Source organism: Tauraco erythrolophus, chromosome 23 (genome assembly GCF_009769465.1).
Source record: "Tauraco erythrolophus isolate bTauEry1 chromosome 23, bTauEry1.pri, whole genome shotgun sequence".
NCBI classification, from domain to species: domain Eukaryota; kingdom Metazoa; phylum Chordata; class Aves; order Musophagiformes; family Musophagidae; genus Tauraco; species Tauraco erythrolophus.
The window spans coordinates 3957258-3972492 of NC_141487.1; positions in this window are offsets into that span (position 1 = coordinate 3957258).

Genomic DNA, 15235 nt, shown 5'->3' on the forward strand with positions numbered 1-15235 from the left:
AGTGCCCAGAACCTGGCCCTGGCCTGCTTTGGTTCAACAGCGAGTGTCTCCAGAGCAGTTCCCGGGATGCAGGTGCATCCGCAGTGCTGGGCTCTGCCCCTGGAACTGGCTGAAGTCCATCGGCTGCAATCCTGGGCCAGCAGCTCCAGCTCTGCTCTGGTTCTCTCGTGGTTTCTTGGTGTCTCGTCATCTCGCTTAAAAAAACACAAAACACCTGATTTCTCTTACTCATGTTCTTGGGTGTTTGCTGTCTGGAGAGGAGTAGGACCTGTTGTATTTCTTTTGGCTTGCTGAGGAGCTTTTTGAACCTTAGTTTTAGAACTGACGGGTAGTGTAGGGACAGGAAAGGTAGAGGTGTTTGAGTTCAGCAGATATTTCACTCTAAAGGAGACTACCGAGGACTTGGTCTTGCATGCTGGCAAAAAGAAAGGTACAAAATCAGTTACTGTATTTGCTTTAATTCTTAGTGTTAACAAGTTGAGTTTCATAGCTATATTATGTTGCTGGGAATGACCACACGAAATAGATTTCAGCTGTATGTTACTGAGCCTGTCTCCAAGGGCCAACTGGCTACTGGTGAGAACTGGAAGGTAGTTATTTGTAGCAGCTTGCCGTTGAACCTTTACATTTTGTTTTCGGAGGCCAGTGACCATGAGGTCTCTCATCTCAACAGCAGCATTTTGGATTAATCAGCAGCTAGCCTGTTTTCTTACAGTTGAAGCAACGCTTCCAACTCCCCCGCTGTCCCTGAACAGTGAGTGATACAACCACCCCAGCACCTAGACGGGCTCGCTTACTGCTGCCAGTTTGCTCTGTGTCAGGCTGCATTTTCACTGCACCATTTGCCATAGAAATTTCCGGCTGTATGTCTCTGGCTTGCGGGAGGAGTTAGAGCCCTGTGGCTTGTTTTATTTTTCACTCCATAATGAAAAATAAGATCCTTGCTGGGGGAACTCAGCAACTCAGTATATGGGTAATGGGATATGAAGCTTTCCAACTGTGTTGCCTGGAGCACCCAGCTAGGATGCAGGAGACCTGTTTTTATGCCTTACTTTGCCGCTGGCATTCGCATTTTATCATTACCTCCCATTCAATGCCTCAGTTTCCCTGTATTTAACATGAGGTGATAGCTTTTGTCTCTTTTTACAATTTTTCTTAAGTGTGAGTCACAAGTGCTGTATAAGAGCAAATTATAGCCATTATTGTTACTAAGACCTGTGTAGCAGTATGAGACCAACCAGGGTGCTAGTGCCTTAGAAATGTTCTTAAAAAGAGTTGCCCTATTATCCACCATTAAATCTTGTCTGTGATAATAACGTTCAAGACAGTGTGTAGTGAAAATGAGAAACCCCACAGCACATGGACATCGAGATTGCCCCTAAAAGAGACTGCCTGTTCAGCAAACTATATATGCTGCATTATTTAGTGGTTCCTGGACGAGAGAGTAGTCCAGCTACCCTCAAGGTTGGAAGTCAGTTTGGAAGTTGAACTCTTCTTTCATCCCTGCAGATGGTTCCTGCTGGTGTAGGCTGAGACACACTGGCTGAGCACCAGGCAGGAAGTCTGCGCTGCCAGTGCACGTGCTGTGGATAGGGGCCAACACAGTTGAGGCAGCTTCTTTCATCAGTGCTGAAATCAAGTGCTTGAATTGGATTTAATTTTGCAGTTTCCTTGGTAAGTCAATGTGCTGAGGCTGAAGCAATGTGAGATCCTGCCTAATGACAGCATTTATTATTAGGACGTGTAGCATGATAGATCAGATTCAGTGGGAGGGGCTTAACGAAGGGTTATAAATAACATGTCGTATATGGGCATTTTCTATTTAAATTTTCACAAAATAATTGTGAGTCTTATAATAGTGGGTTGGAACTCGGTGATCTTTGAGGTCCCTTCCAACCCTAACCGTTCTATGATTCTATATGTCAAGTAAAAGGGAGTGAGAGTATGGTATTTCCTTTTCAGATGCAATAGCCAATGCATTTTAAAATTTTGTCACAGCTCAGAATAATTGCTTGTGTGTATGAGCAAGTGGGTAATACCTCTGAGCTACCTGCAGATTTTCAAAAAAGTGGAAAAGACACATTAAAAAGTAAAAAATATGCCAGAAGGCAAACTTTTAAAGTCAGCTAGTACACACAGTGCTGACCTCACCTAATTCAACGCACAGTCCAGTGGTATTCACTGTATTTTTTTTAAATTATTTTTTTAACTTCAAGTGAGCTCCTGCTTATGCATCAGGCTGCAGGCAAGGAAAGAAATTATCATTGGGACAAGCTCAGCTGTGAACCTAGAGTGTGTTCAGTACCCAGGGCTAACTCCGTGTGTGCATGTCCTATCTCATGATAAATGTGAAGTAGTCCAAGGTAGCTTATTCCTTGATGAAAACAGAGTAAATCTCATTTACTCTGAGATCAAAGCATGTGCATATGTGGACAGATACGACAGAGGAACTAGGAGGTATTAATTTGAAATTTAGTACCCTCCATGGTCACTTGTTTGTATGTGCTTTTAGCAGTGAAGATCTTGTTTTAATACATACTGTCAGGTAAGCTAGCAGAGAATCAATACTTCACTGCATGCTTTTTCAGCCTTGAGCAAAGGAGAGAGCTGCAGTCTGATCAGACATCGCAAAGATACTGTCTGTCTGCAGGTAGCTGGCAAATGGAGTTAGATTTGAGGATTGTTTGAGAATGACAGTACTGCCTAGTCTGGTGGTCATATGTCTGGCATTCTCAAACAATGCGTGGCCTGCGAGGCACCCTTAGCATTGATCCCAGCTACAGAAAATTCAGGTTAACCTAGGATTGCAGGGAGAATTAAGTGTAAGGTTGCACAGGGTGTCTTTTGTCTTACGTTGTTACCGTATTTGGTTCTGTTCAGAAACACTAAATGTGTTTTTGAAAAGCATTGAGTCCATTTATTTAAAAAAAAACCCTCTGTTTTGAGATTGACGGTGTATAAGAAGTGTTATAGACAGCCAGATACCAACTGGGAAAAGAGTAACTGGGTTTGCACTAAAGGGTGGTCTTTTCTTCACTGAGTCAAGTGAATTCTGCCATTGTTCTTCGTCGTAGGTTAATGTAGTGGCTTGCAGAATGTGTTCTGATGGGATGCTTGTTTTTGACAACCTTCATCTGATAAGTTGGTGGTTTAGATAGCAACAAACTTGACAGCATCCCAGTGACACAGAACTGTTGCTTCTATTTATCTTTCTTTGCAGCATGGGCTAGGAGATTTGCCTTATGCCTTGGGCTTGGTGGTGAAAGATACTGATCCAAGAGACATTGCTCTGTGTCTTGTTCTACCTGTAATGCCACCTGTACCTCTCTGCCTGTGGCTCTGCTGACTTCCCTGCCACACTAGGTTTTGCTGAGTGGAACAATGACACAGGTCAAATAAGGCATTTGTTCACTGTCTGTTTGTTACTCACTGTAAATAGTTTGTTCAGTGACCTTGTTCTCTGAGCTCTGAAAGCCTGTCTGACTTGTGAAGTGGGCTTTGAAGATTTAACTTCAGTTACTTCTCTGAGCTCCTGTATTCACAAAACCCTCAGCAACAGCAGGCTGTAAATGCATTTTATATTCCATGGAGACTGCTCAGTGAAAGAAGCTATTACCTCGACCATTCAAAATGTACAGTAGCTTCATGTAAGACATGCACAACATAGGAAATCCTGAGTACAAATGACCTCTTGATGAACTGGGAGGATGTCTTACCCAGTGGACTTTTCCTGTCTTTGCTTGAACACTGATAGAACTTGCAGGGATTTGAGAGGAGGAATGCCAGGGAGCAAGAGGGAGTTGCCAGAGCACTGTAGTTTTTGTAGACTAGGTCAAAAGGACAGGCAGCTTTAATGTGTTGTGCTTTTTTGTGAAACTGTAGTGTGAAGATCTGTGTGCTGTAAATGCCTGAGAGATGGGAAATCAGAAGGTGTTCTCTGCTGTTCCAACAAGGATTGGAGAGATGTAGCTTTTCTTCAGAGATTCACGAGGAGTTACAGTCAGAGTGACCACTAAGGCAGTAGATGGTGAAGTGCAGGTAGGTAAAAATCAGTTATCCAGAGACACACAGCAAACTGGGACTTGTCAGCATAGGGGGAACTTTTACAACGAAGATTCTGACAGAGCGTTACTGCAGAATATCTATTCTGGTTAAAATTGCTTTTTATTTCATGATAATGATCACCGAGCCTTTAAAGCAGGAAATATTTGGGAGTCAAAGGGCCTGTGTCACGTAACCAAGGCAGGAGCTGACGGAGAACAACAGGCTGCTGTTAATCAGCTTGTGTGAGTGAGTCCTTTGCAGAAGCCTGGGAGTACAAGCCGAGACCATAGAAGCTCTCAACCTGTAACCCAGACTACTGAGGAGCACCTGTATCCCGTGCAAAGGGAGATCAGTTTAACTACCTGTACTGAGCCTGTGGGCCTTCTTGTAACAGGCATGTCTGATCTGTGTATTTCTGTTTGCTGACTCCAGCACTTTTGGAGCTGACTGAGCTCTTACTCTTAGATTTGTATGTTGTTTTGCAGCCTTGGGAGGGAGGCACTAGGTGAAAAAAAGCCAGCATTTCAGTCCCTTAAGATAGGAGCTTTGGAGAGAGCTGTTTGAATCTAGGTGCGGACCTTCCAATGTGTCTGCTTCCTGCTTGTTAAAATTATGTAGGGCTCATAGAAAGTCTCAGAGGAAGCATTTGGGAGGTGAAGGAAGTCTGAACAATTCAAATCCATGTCTTCCACTTCCCCAGAGAATGTCTTAGTCTTAAGTGGTAGGCTGGGCTGGGTAAGAGTTGTTGTCTAGTGGGACCACAGTGCGCAAGGGAATAAGAGCTGTGGCAGAGGAGAGAGCATATTGTTTCCCTGGGCTTGGGGCATTCAGCTGGAAATGAGAAATTTCTGTTCTAGCGGTACCTTGGGGACCTGGAGGACTCTTGTTTTAAACCAGTTAATGTTTAGTGTAAAAAAAAAAAAAATATATATAAGCAATCTTTGTAGCTAGGACCTTGTTGAATTTGGCTTGAGGTCAGGCCTGCTTCCTCTTGTAAGATTGTATGCTGGTTAGGTAAGTCTGTTGTTAAAAATGTCTTCAATTCCACTGGACCATGATTGACTGGTTTATTTTAGTCTCTTTTTGACAGAGAGGAAGAGGCCAGGGATTTATGGCTGTGGAAAGCTGCCCACTCCTGGCTTGTACCTTCGAGAAATTGTCCAGGAGACTTTTGGTCCCTTAGATGATGGTTTTAGAGTCCATCATTTTAGACACACTGTATCTTTGGTCACTGTTGCATAGAAGGAAGAGTCCTCAAATCTGGTTGGTTTCACTGGGACTGACTTTATGTGTTTGAACAAGAGCAGATTGTCTGCATTAGTGAACCCAGCACAAGCAGCAGTTTAGTTAATAGAGAAGGGGCAAGGAGAGTATTTCCGTGATAATATTTTATACAGAGCTTTTAACTCTTCCAGCTGGGACAAACTCTGTGCAGGGAGTCCCCTGCTCAGGGTGAAATTCAGAGGTCAGGACATACCTCCATGCAAGCCTTTTTTGCTCTGAGAGCTCTGCCTCTGTCCTTGGCCTAGTGCTGCTAATCTAGCCAGAGGTAAATCAGTGCCATGGTGAGAGGTGCCCTGCCAGAATCTTAGGTGCAGGTGTACAGACAGGGAGTTGCAGGTGCCTAAAAGGCCAAAGATTGTTACTTTAGGAGCCCAAAACCATGGGGAGCACACAGCAATCTGTGCTCTGAAATACTGGCTTGCAAACAATGCTCATCTTCATCTGTGAACTGATGAATTTACCCACTGCTGAGAGCCAGCAGGCTGGGAAGTGCCTTGTGATTGCTCTTCCGAAAAGGATAACTAACCCTGTTCAGTGCTGGAAGGCAGCTTGTCATGCCGTGGTACGGAGTGGACTAGAAGCAGAATAACTGAGAAGAAATGCCACTAGTGGCCTTTTACTCCCCCAGAGTAAAAATGGGAATGTCTCCATATTGCAAAGCTCTCTAAATAGTGTATGACTCAGAAGCTTGCGAGAGGGTACATAAACCCAGTAGAGCGAAGTAAGGGAATGTCCTCCCTCCCTTTAAGCATTTAGTCACAGGCAGGCTTGCATTTTGTCAGTTGTCTTATTACTGTGGCTTGGTATAAAATATGAAATTACTGAGTGTTACTGCTGCAAGGAGAAAGTGGCTGTACATACGTCTATGTGCATATTCTTCTTTTCAGATAAGTAGTTGCTTCCATTTTTATCTAACTAGGAGATTTCCTGAAGTCTTCATGAGATCATCAACCTTTGCCAGCTTTCTTGTACATCAAACAAGAATCACCATTCCTGTTTAACAGGAGGCAAAACAAAATCCCACTAATGTATCAAAGATCCTGCAGAAAGCAAGCAGGAGGGTAGGGACCACAATCCAGGAACTCTCTTTTGTTGAGGCACAAGATACAGCTATGGCCAAATCACTGCACCTGGGGTATCTTCATGCAGTTCTGTGTGTCTCCACCTTTGAACAGTCACAGCCCCAAGCAATGCCCTCGGTGGAAGTAAGGTGCCAAGAGCAGCCTGTCTTTGTCAGCCCCTGTATCAGTTGCAGGATCTAGGCAGAAGAGAGACAGGTTAATACGTTTCCTGTTTCTGTAAGCCCAGTTCTGACAGCTGGTCAGTTCTGGCTGCAGCCCTTTGTAGCCTCTGAATGGCAGGCCATAAATCAGAGCTGGCACTTAAAAGAAGAATTGTAATGAAGGCTGAGAGATTCAAGGAGAATTGTCTTCCTGAGTCCCATCCCATTGTTACACATGCACATACAGACATTTGCCTTGTCCCTCAGAAACATTTAACTGGGCTTCAGCTCTCTGGGATGATAGGCTGCCTGGTAAATGAGATGTCATGGGCAAACGCTGCCCCAGCATTAAAGGGATTATTTCCAAATTATTTGAAAAGACTTAGCACGAGGGCAGAAACCATAAATAACAAGGAGCACTTTGGAAAGTTGGCGACAGCCTCTTGAGCCCTTGGGAACTTCCCAGTGCAGAGTACAGACACAGAATGCAAGGGAACTCCCATCTTCCAGAACAAGCGGGTCAGCAAAGGGGAGGTGTTCTGTGTGCCTTCCCAGGTCACTGTGGCAGTCGAGTCCTGTCTAGTCTGCATGGAATTGAGTAGGAGGTGCCCCAGGCTGGCCACCAGGAGCACGTTAGCATAAGGGGTGTGAAATGCTGTTTGCAAAACGCTGCTGGGCTATAGGCTTGCAGTGGCAGCTTGTGGCATAGGACACTTGGCCCAAGATACAGGTGGCTCCCATCTTGCAGCAGATGTTTGCCTGCTGCATACCTTGGCTCTGCACGTTTCTTGGGTGTATGTTACTACACTGGTGTCATCTGAAAGATGAACTTTGTTTTCCCACAGATTATGTGGAATGTTTGACTCTTCTTTGGCATTTGGGCTCTGCTTGTGCCCATTTGTTCTTGGAATAAAATACTATTAACAAGAATAATAATAACTTGAAGAATGAGGAGTCCTGCTGGGAAATGATCCTTGATTGCCATGTCCCTTGCACAGTCCCTGACAGATCTACACAAAAAAATGCTGCTCCTCATGCTGAAGATCTTTCAGTATGAGTAGCGGAGGTGAGATAGGAGAGGAGGAAAGTGAGAGAACATGCAAGTGACTGTCAAGGCCATCAGCAGATGAGCAGTACTAGAATAGGACATGGATCTGTAGACTTCCAGATCTAGTTACACTGAAAGTTTGCAACTTTGAATTCCTCACCTGTCTGAAGATTGCAGTGTATTAGGGGGGAATATTACACTGATAGAAGAATAAAAACCTCACAGACTTTGGAGACTTTCTTAAATGAAAATATGTTTCAAAGTGAAAACCCATTTGGTCCATCTGTGTCCCATTACTGAGCTGGGGCCATCATCCATTTTCATTAGACAGGGACTGAGCACGTGGGTGGGGACGGAGGCCCAGGCAGCTGCCCTGGACCCAGGCTAAAAAGCACCATATGGAAAAGCCTAATGTATGTTAACAGGCATCAGAGACCAAAATTGAAAGAATAATGGCCCATCCACATGCGGTAGCCTCAATGAGACAAACTCTCAGCACCAATCTGTCAGCTGCAATTTTGGGTCATTACAGTGCTGCTAAGCAGAGGCTAACAGACAAGTTAGAGCAATCTGACTTAAGCAAGAATAATTCTTCCAGCCATGCTGGTGCTCTGGCTCAGTTTCCTCCTTGCTAACATACATCAAACAAAATATCTTCCTTTCCTCAGAGGTTCTTCCTGCTGGGCCTCGGGGGATCCCAGCCAAACATTTAAATTACATGCAATGATCTTTTAATTTGCTGGCTGCTTGGTGGCTCTGTATTGCTCTTGCCACTTCAGATAAACACATGCTGTAGCAAAACTCTTTCCCTTTTTCCCTACAGACTTGCACCTGAAGTATTTTAGTGTTCAGCCGCCCAGAGTTTCTTCTTTTAGTTTTAATTATTAGCTAAGGAGGCTCAGAGCCTGACTAAAACCGTTAAGTACTCTGTGCTGTTAGTACCTTGGCATTCAGATTGAAATCTGGGTTAGATCCAATATCCTTGCACAAAGCTAACTCTGCATATAGCCAAATTATTTTATTTGCCTTTCCAGTGGAGCTGAGCATTGCTGGAGTGAAGTAAGCTCTTGCGACTGTTAGGTGGCTAGCAGAAGTCACTGACAGACACTATGGCTGGGGCAATTTAGTATATACTTCCATAGACTCTGCCTCATTTCAAATTAGAGTGCTGTAGAACCTGCCAAGTCTCCCTTCGCTTGCCAGCAGGCCCAGTGCCTCCAGGATACGTCAACAATTTCTGGTGATTTTTTCTGCATACAGCTTTGAGACTCAACAAGGGGAGAGCCCGCTGTTAGTAGGTAAAAGCAGGTGGCAATATGTCCGGCAGATGTGGAAAAGTCACATGTGTAATCACTTATGCTCAGCAGTCAGGTAACCTCTTAATCCAGGGAGTGTTTGAGTACCAACACCTGAGCATTTGGTTTTTTGCAGCCAGGTTATAGTTCTGCCTCTCTCCGAAATGCAGATTTTCTGTGACAGAATACAGCGCTGTGTTGGCATGAGCTCACTCCTCCTTCGTAATGCTTCTGTTTAATTATGTTTTGTTGAAGACTGTATTTAAAAGCTGTTATTTTCTTTTTGCAGATTCCCTCTGTTGTTCAAACTTTAGTCACGACTCCTGCCGAAACTTCAGTGTTGTGGATTTCACTAAATATGTGGAAAAGTGAGGAGAAGGAAGCCGGGTGAGTGTCCCACTCATTTAAAAGACAAGGTTAAATTTATCTATGAAACAATAGCAATCTCACCTCAAATCCAAGTGTTTGACATCACCCAAAACAAAGCACACAGGAGCAAAGAATGTTCTGCTGGTTATAGCTTTGTGAAGATTTCTGTGGGAGAAGCAAAAACAAGCAAAGAAGCTGAGGAGTAAGGTGTCCCTGCAGCACAGAACTCTTGCCCTGCATTTTGGTGTGCTTGTGTTTTTTTTTTCCTTAGGGCAGAAACCAAGAGCTTCAGGGTGGAATTTTGGCAAAAATGAGCTTAGGTCTAGACTGAAGGACAGTGTTTGGTTTGAACACTTCCAGTTCTTTTGGGCAGAAATAGGTTTGACATTCATGCCTTAAAAATAAGATTTAAAAGTAAGACTTAAAAATAAGAGGCTAGTCTTTGTAAAAGGCAATGCAGCTTGAAGGTACCCAGTACCTAGAAAGTATCCCTTATTTCTCCTCCAAAGAGAGGAGAACAATCAGGGATCCCAGACTTCTTTGGAGGGGGATCAGTTTGAAATAGTTGGGAAAGGCATATCAGTTTATCCCAGCTGGTTTGTTGGTAGGTTTGTTTTTTTCCTGGAGCGCTCTGGGCTTTTCAGTATACAGGTTCTGATTGATGCGACTGTTGGCTCTGACATGACCTTCAATCTATTTTCTCCAAGGCAGGAATGAGGTCATGTGTATTCAGTGAGGGATTTAGCCAGAGGGAAGATTTGTCCATTTCAATGTATCATACTGACTCTTTAATGTCTGAGCAGTAGCTCTTATTTTGGGAGTGCTTCGGGCTGTCTTTACCGTTTATCTGGATCAGTGGGGTAACAGCCTCTTTGTTAAAGAAAATTGAAGTTATGGACAATTGCAGAGGAAGAGAAATGGTGAAGAATGTTTTTGAGTTGAACAGGGGTGAGTAGAAAATGCATTTGGATGTGTATGTGGACAAGGAGCCTGTTGCAAGTGGGTTTAATGAATTTGCCAGTCCTTCATCCCAAACTTGGTGGTGGTCACTGTGCTCTGCAGAGTCTGGTTCTGCAGATAGGAAAGGGTTTAAGCTTTGTTTAAGAAAGGATTTAACAGTGGAGGATTATATGGAAACTCCAGCAGGAGATGTGTATAGTTCTTCTACCAGGCTTGCATTTCAGTTCCTTTGACAAAGAAGGATTTCGGAGTCAGGTTACAGCGCAAGTGAATCCTCTTGTTGGAGACTCCACTGGAGGGAATGGCACATGCTAATCGCCTTTTCTAAGCTGGCAAATGACTTTCCAGGCTTTCCAGTCATCGTGGCAGGTGTGTAACCTCAAACTGCTCTCTCTAAACAAGATTGTGATTCCTGGGTGCTGTTCTGGAAGCTGAAAAGTCTCCTAATTACTTCGCAGGGCCAAGCTGCTTGTGGCTATGATAGGTTCAGGGGAGGCTTTTGATTAGCCTCACTCTATTCACAGTAGGGAGTTTGTGATGGGCTCATCCTTGATGGGTCATTGTGTTCTCTAGTACAGAGATTTGTCATGTTTTTCTTATTTTTGTTTGTTGTCACCCCCAGTCTGCCTTCTCTGCTTTTGAGACTTCATGTTGGACAAGAGGTGCACGTTAGATGTGTGTTGTTCACTCGCCTCCTTTGTCCCTCATAGCTGCTAGGAGGCAGGCTTACCAAGGAAAGTGTTGGCTGCGCCCAGAACGCGCATAGCATCTTTGCTTGGAGAGAAGACAGCACTGGATTTCGTAGCTTTGGCTCTAGCTGTGTCTGAATCGTAACCAAATTCTCTTCCCAGCACAAACAGCTGCTCCAGTGAAGTCACAGAGTTGGAGCCAGCCCAGCAGACATGCTGCAGCTACCAAGGATGTGGGCGGGAGCGAGACGGTAGCTTTGTGATCTAGTTCAATTTTTGAGAGCCAGGGTAATGGGACTGGGGAGACAGGCAAGGGGAAAAGAGATTCTGACTTACGCAGTTCTTATATTGTCTTTCCCACAGCGGAGTAGGAGTTTTTTCCAGGAGAAGGCAGAGTAACGTAACCAGCATCTCTTACTTGTGTACTGTCATATTCTCTTCCCAGGGGGACAAGTGTGTGAGTGCAGGGGTTTGCCCTGGAATTTGTAGTCGTGTGCGTAAATACATACACCTGCATCCGTGCAGTGGTTGAAGTGGGCTGGCATACGTGAAAACTACGTGCTGCTGGGTTCTGCAGCTGTGTAGTAGAACAGAAGTTGTACAGGTATTTGCACATGGTGATTTTGATTGTGTACACATACGTAACGTATTAATTGTGTGTACGTGATCTCGAACGTGTGCGTGCGCACATGCACGCAGACACATGTGTTCAGAGACATGTGCTTTGCCCTCTGAGCTTTGTAGACCTGGAGAGGTCCTGTTTCACAGCCTGAGACCAGCCCCACACAGACGGCAGTTACCCTTGTTTTTGAGAGCTCTGTTCATGCCAGAGGAGCAAAGTTGTCAGCTAGTATCCTGACCCCCGAGTTTTTGTTGGTCCCCCTAGACAATTTGAGCTCAGATTCAAGTGCTTTCAGATGAGGACAACACTAGAACTGCATTGGCTGTCCTTTGGAAGTCAGCTAGTGCAGAGCAGAGAGGATAAGTCCGGTGATTTTTTTTCCCTGGTGGAGAAATATGCCTTAGCACCCTGTAGCAGCTGGAGTCCGTCTTTGCAAACAGAATATACAACAATCAGGTAGCAATAGAGAGTGTGGGAAGGAGGAAAGCATGCCCTAACTGAAGAGAGAAAGTATCTTGCCTCATTGCATTAGCTTTCTCTGCCTGCTGTTTTTGCCCTGGCAAGATTATTTTATTCCTGTTTCACAGCAGCCAGACTCTTCCTCCCGCCCTGCTCCATGCTCTGCTTGCTCCGTCTGTGTGCTTGTCTTTCGATGTCAGTCATGCTATTTGAGTTGTAATGAGGAAATAGAACACCTTTTCCTCTGCTGCATTCTTACCCCAGTCCTCTGAACCCCTCGAAGCAGGAGGATTGGATTTAGCCACGGAACAGCAAGCATCCAAGCAATCTCTTAGGGCTCTGCAGAGGCAGCTGGCATTTGAGAAAGAAGGGGCAGTGGGGAGCAATGTCTTCAGGGATCACAGTAGGCAGCTATTACGCTCATTTGCTCTCCTGGTTCGTGACGCAAGGGCAGCCACTGCTATGTTAAATGACTGCTCTGTCTCATCTCAGAAGCCAGGAAGGCCTGTGCTTTTCCTCCATCTCTGTACCTGTGTTTTGGATCTAGAGGCACGTTCAGACGCTCGCTGTCCTCTTTATTACACCTGAAACATCTGGTCCTGACTGTGTTCAGTCATGGCAGTACTTTTCATGGAATTGCCATCAGAATGCAGGAGCTGCCTTTCAAAGGCCCAGAGATCGTTTCCTGCCCTGGCACAAGACAGTTTTCTGAGACAGTGTGTGGTTTTGCATGATCCATTTGAGAACAGAGCTGTCTGGGACTTTTTTGATTAAGTGGGTGTGGGACTGTATTGACTTCATTTTTACAGGATCTCAGAGTTTGTCAAAGCTGGAGCTTTTTCTGTAGGAACATAGCTCTGGCAGAATTTACCTCAGGTAGCGTTTTTCCAGTTTCAGAACTTGGGGTCAGTGGGAAATCTGTACTGAAGAGCTACCCTGGGACTTAGCCTGGATCTCACACAACTTTGATGAAGACCCTAGCTGCACAGGTAGCTTCCAGCCTTCTCATGTTTTCAGTTGGTTCCTGCTGCTGTCTGGTTTTGCAGGGAAAGTGAAGGTCAGGTCTCAGGACCTTAGTGGTACCAGCGTGAGGGGCGTTGTGTTGGCTGAGCAGCTCTGCTCTTGCTGATTTATTCATGTGTCTGGCTTAGCTGTCTGCACTTACCGTTGCCACAGGAGGGATTTGAAACCTTTCCTTGACAGACCTCAGTGTCAAGTAGTAAAACCATATTTTGAGAGACTGTACAGGGTCTGAGGGAGAGTATGGGCTCATATGAGGTCTCTCCAGTATCTCTGTGTCACTCCGTATTCCTCCATTCCACAGAAAGTTGTGGGTTTTTTTTCCAAGAGAAAGTCCTTTCTCTGAACCTTGGCTTTCACACGTATTGGTGGTTCTCTTGAAGATGACAGCTTGGCTTTGTGCTACCTCAGCCCTCAAGTATGGAAGGAGACAGGAACATAAGAAGGCAGCTGGGCAGACTTCTCAAGAGACATCTGTCATTTCAGATAACACCCAAGCTTCCTAAAGTGGATCAGTAACTGGGCAAGTTACAGACAGCTGGAAACTGCAGTGACATGGATGAAGTCCACTGAGCCTTCAGGCTGGCTTAGTCCTCTGCGGACAAAAGGGAGGTTGTGGGCAAGAGGAGCATCTGTGGGGCCTGAGGTTAGCTGTCCAGTGCTCTCGATACTGCTGCACCTGCTTAGCTGGTGCCCCACAGCCTTCTGGAGGTGGAAGGTTTCTCAGCAAAGAAACAGGGACAGCATTTTTGGCATTGTTCACATCAGGTGCTAAGGACTGAAATCACAGCAGTCTTGCCTCTCCACTGACCATGCCAGAGGAAAGCTAACGTGCACCAAGCATTCAGTTTCACAGTCTCTAGGATTGCAGGTTATTAAGTTAACTTTCTGAATTCAGTGCTAGGTGACAGCCGTCAGCTTCAGGGGCCTCATCAAATTCTGGGGCTGTGAGAAACTTTTCAAACCTGGCATGAGAATTGACTCTCTGTGCCTCTGCTGCTGGACTGAGCAGGAAGCCTGGTGTGGGATGCTTCTGGAAGTATTTATGTCTGTGGGAATCGGGCACCAGCTCAGTTAGGCACAGATTGATTTTTTGCAAAATTTTCTTTCTTTTCCCTCCTTTCCAGCCAGTTCTTGCATGTGCTGATAGGATCATTTTAGCAGCTAGAGGGCCATGGGAAAAACTAGTTCCCTTAGGGTTCTTGTCCGTTAACCATGCTTGTAGGTACTGCTGCTACGCAAGTGATTATTAGTGCTACTGTTTTCTCCTTCACTTTTATTAAATGGTGTTTTCTGTTTGCAGTCTGCTAAATGGTTTGTTGGCTTTAGTTTTGTTCATGCAATAACTCCCGCTTTCCTGCCAGCACCAGCTTCACTGCCTGGGGTAATGATTTTTTGGCTGTTCAAAAATGACTATCAAAAGGTGTCCATTTAATTACAGGATATCTCAGTATAAATTTCCTGCATGTACAGTGCAGTAGTCTCTTCCCTGCTGCAAATTAGTTTTCCTGCTTTCTGGCCATTTTTGTCAGGGAAGAGGTGGGACTTAGGTTCGGCATCAACGTATCTGGCTTTTCATCCTCTATAAATTTAAGCCTGTCTCTGTATGTACTGGAATAGAAGTTTTGTGGGAAACCTAAATGCTGACTTGGAAAGAAACGGTCTGCATGCAGTGGGATTAATAAAGCTTTATGTCCTATAGCATTGGCTCTCCCAGTTGAATTCCCTGGGGTCTTATAGTGGTGTCAAATCCCTATGTGGATCCACAAATGTTTAAAAGAAATTTGAGTTTGTTTTTCAGTGTTTTCCTCAGAGAATCTCCAGTAATAGGAATTAATTTTTTTTATCCATCTGCCTGTCTCCATTGCACTGATATCCTTGGAACTGCTTATTTTCTGCCAGATTTGGTAGAAATTGACCGTGGGGATTTTAAAGTTAGTAAGCTGAGTTACACAGGCAGATGTGAGCACAGAGGATTTTTGTCTTGTTTCTGTAGCAGACCAGGTTCAGAGGACATTATTTATTAAGCATGCCTCTTTACCTTAAGGACGTTCCAGGATGGATGGGATAAAAAACAATCCGTGCATATTAACAAGGCATGGAGCAGGTTTCAGTCAACAAAAGCTTGCACTGGATTAAAATGTGCAGCTGAGAACTGGAAGGCTTTGGCATCTCTCAAACTTGTGGCTGGTGCACTGTAGTGTTGCCTGAGTACGCCTGTCC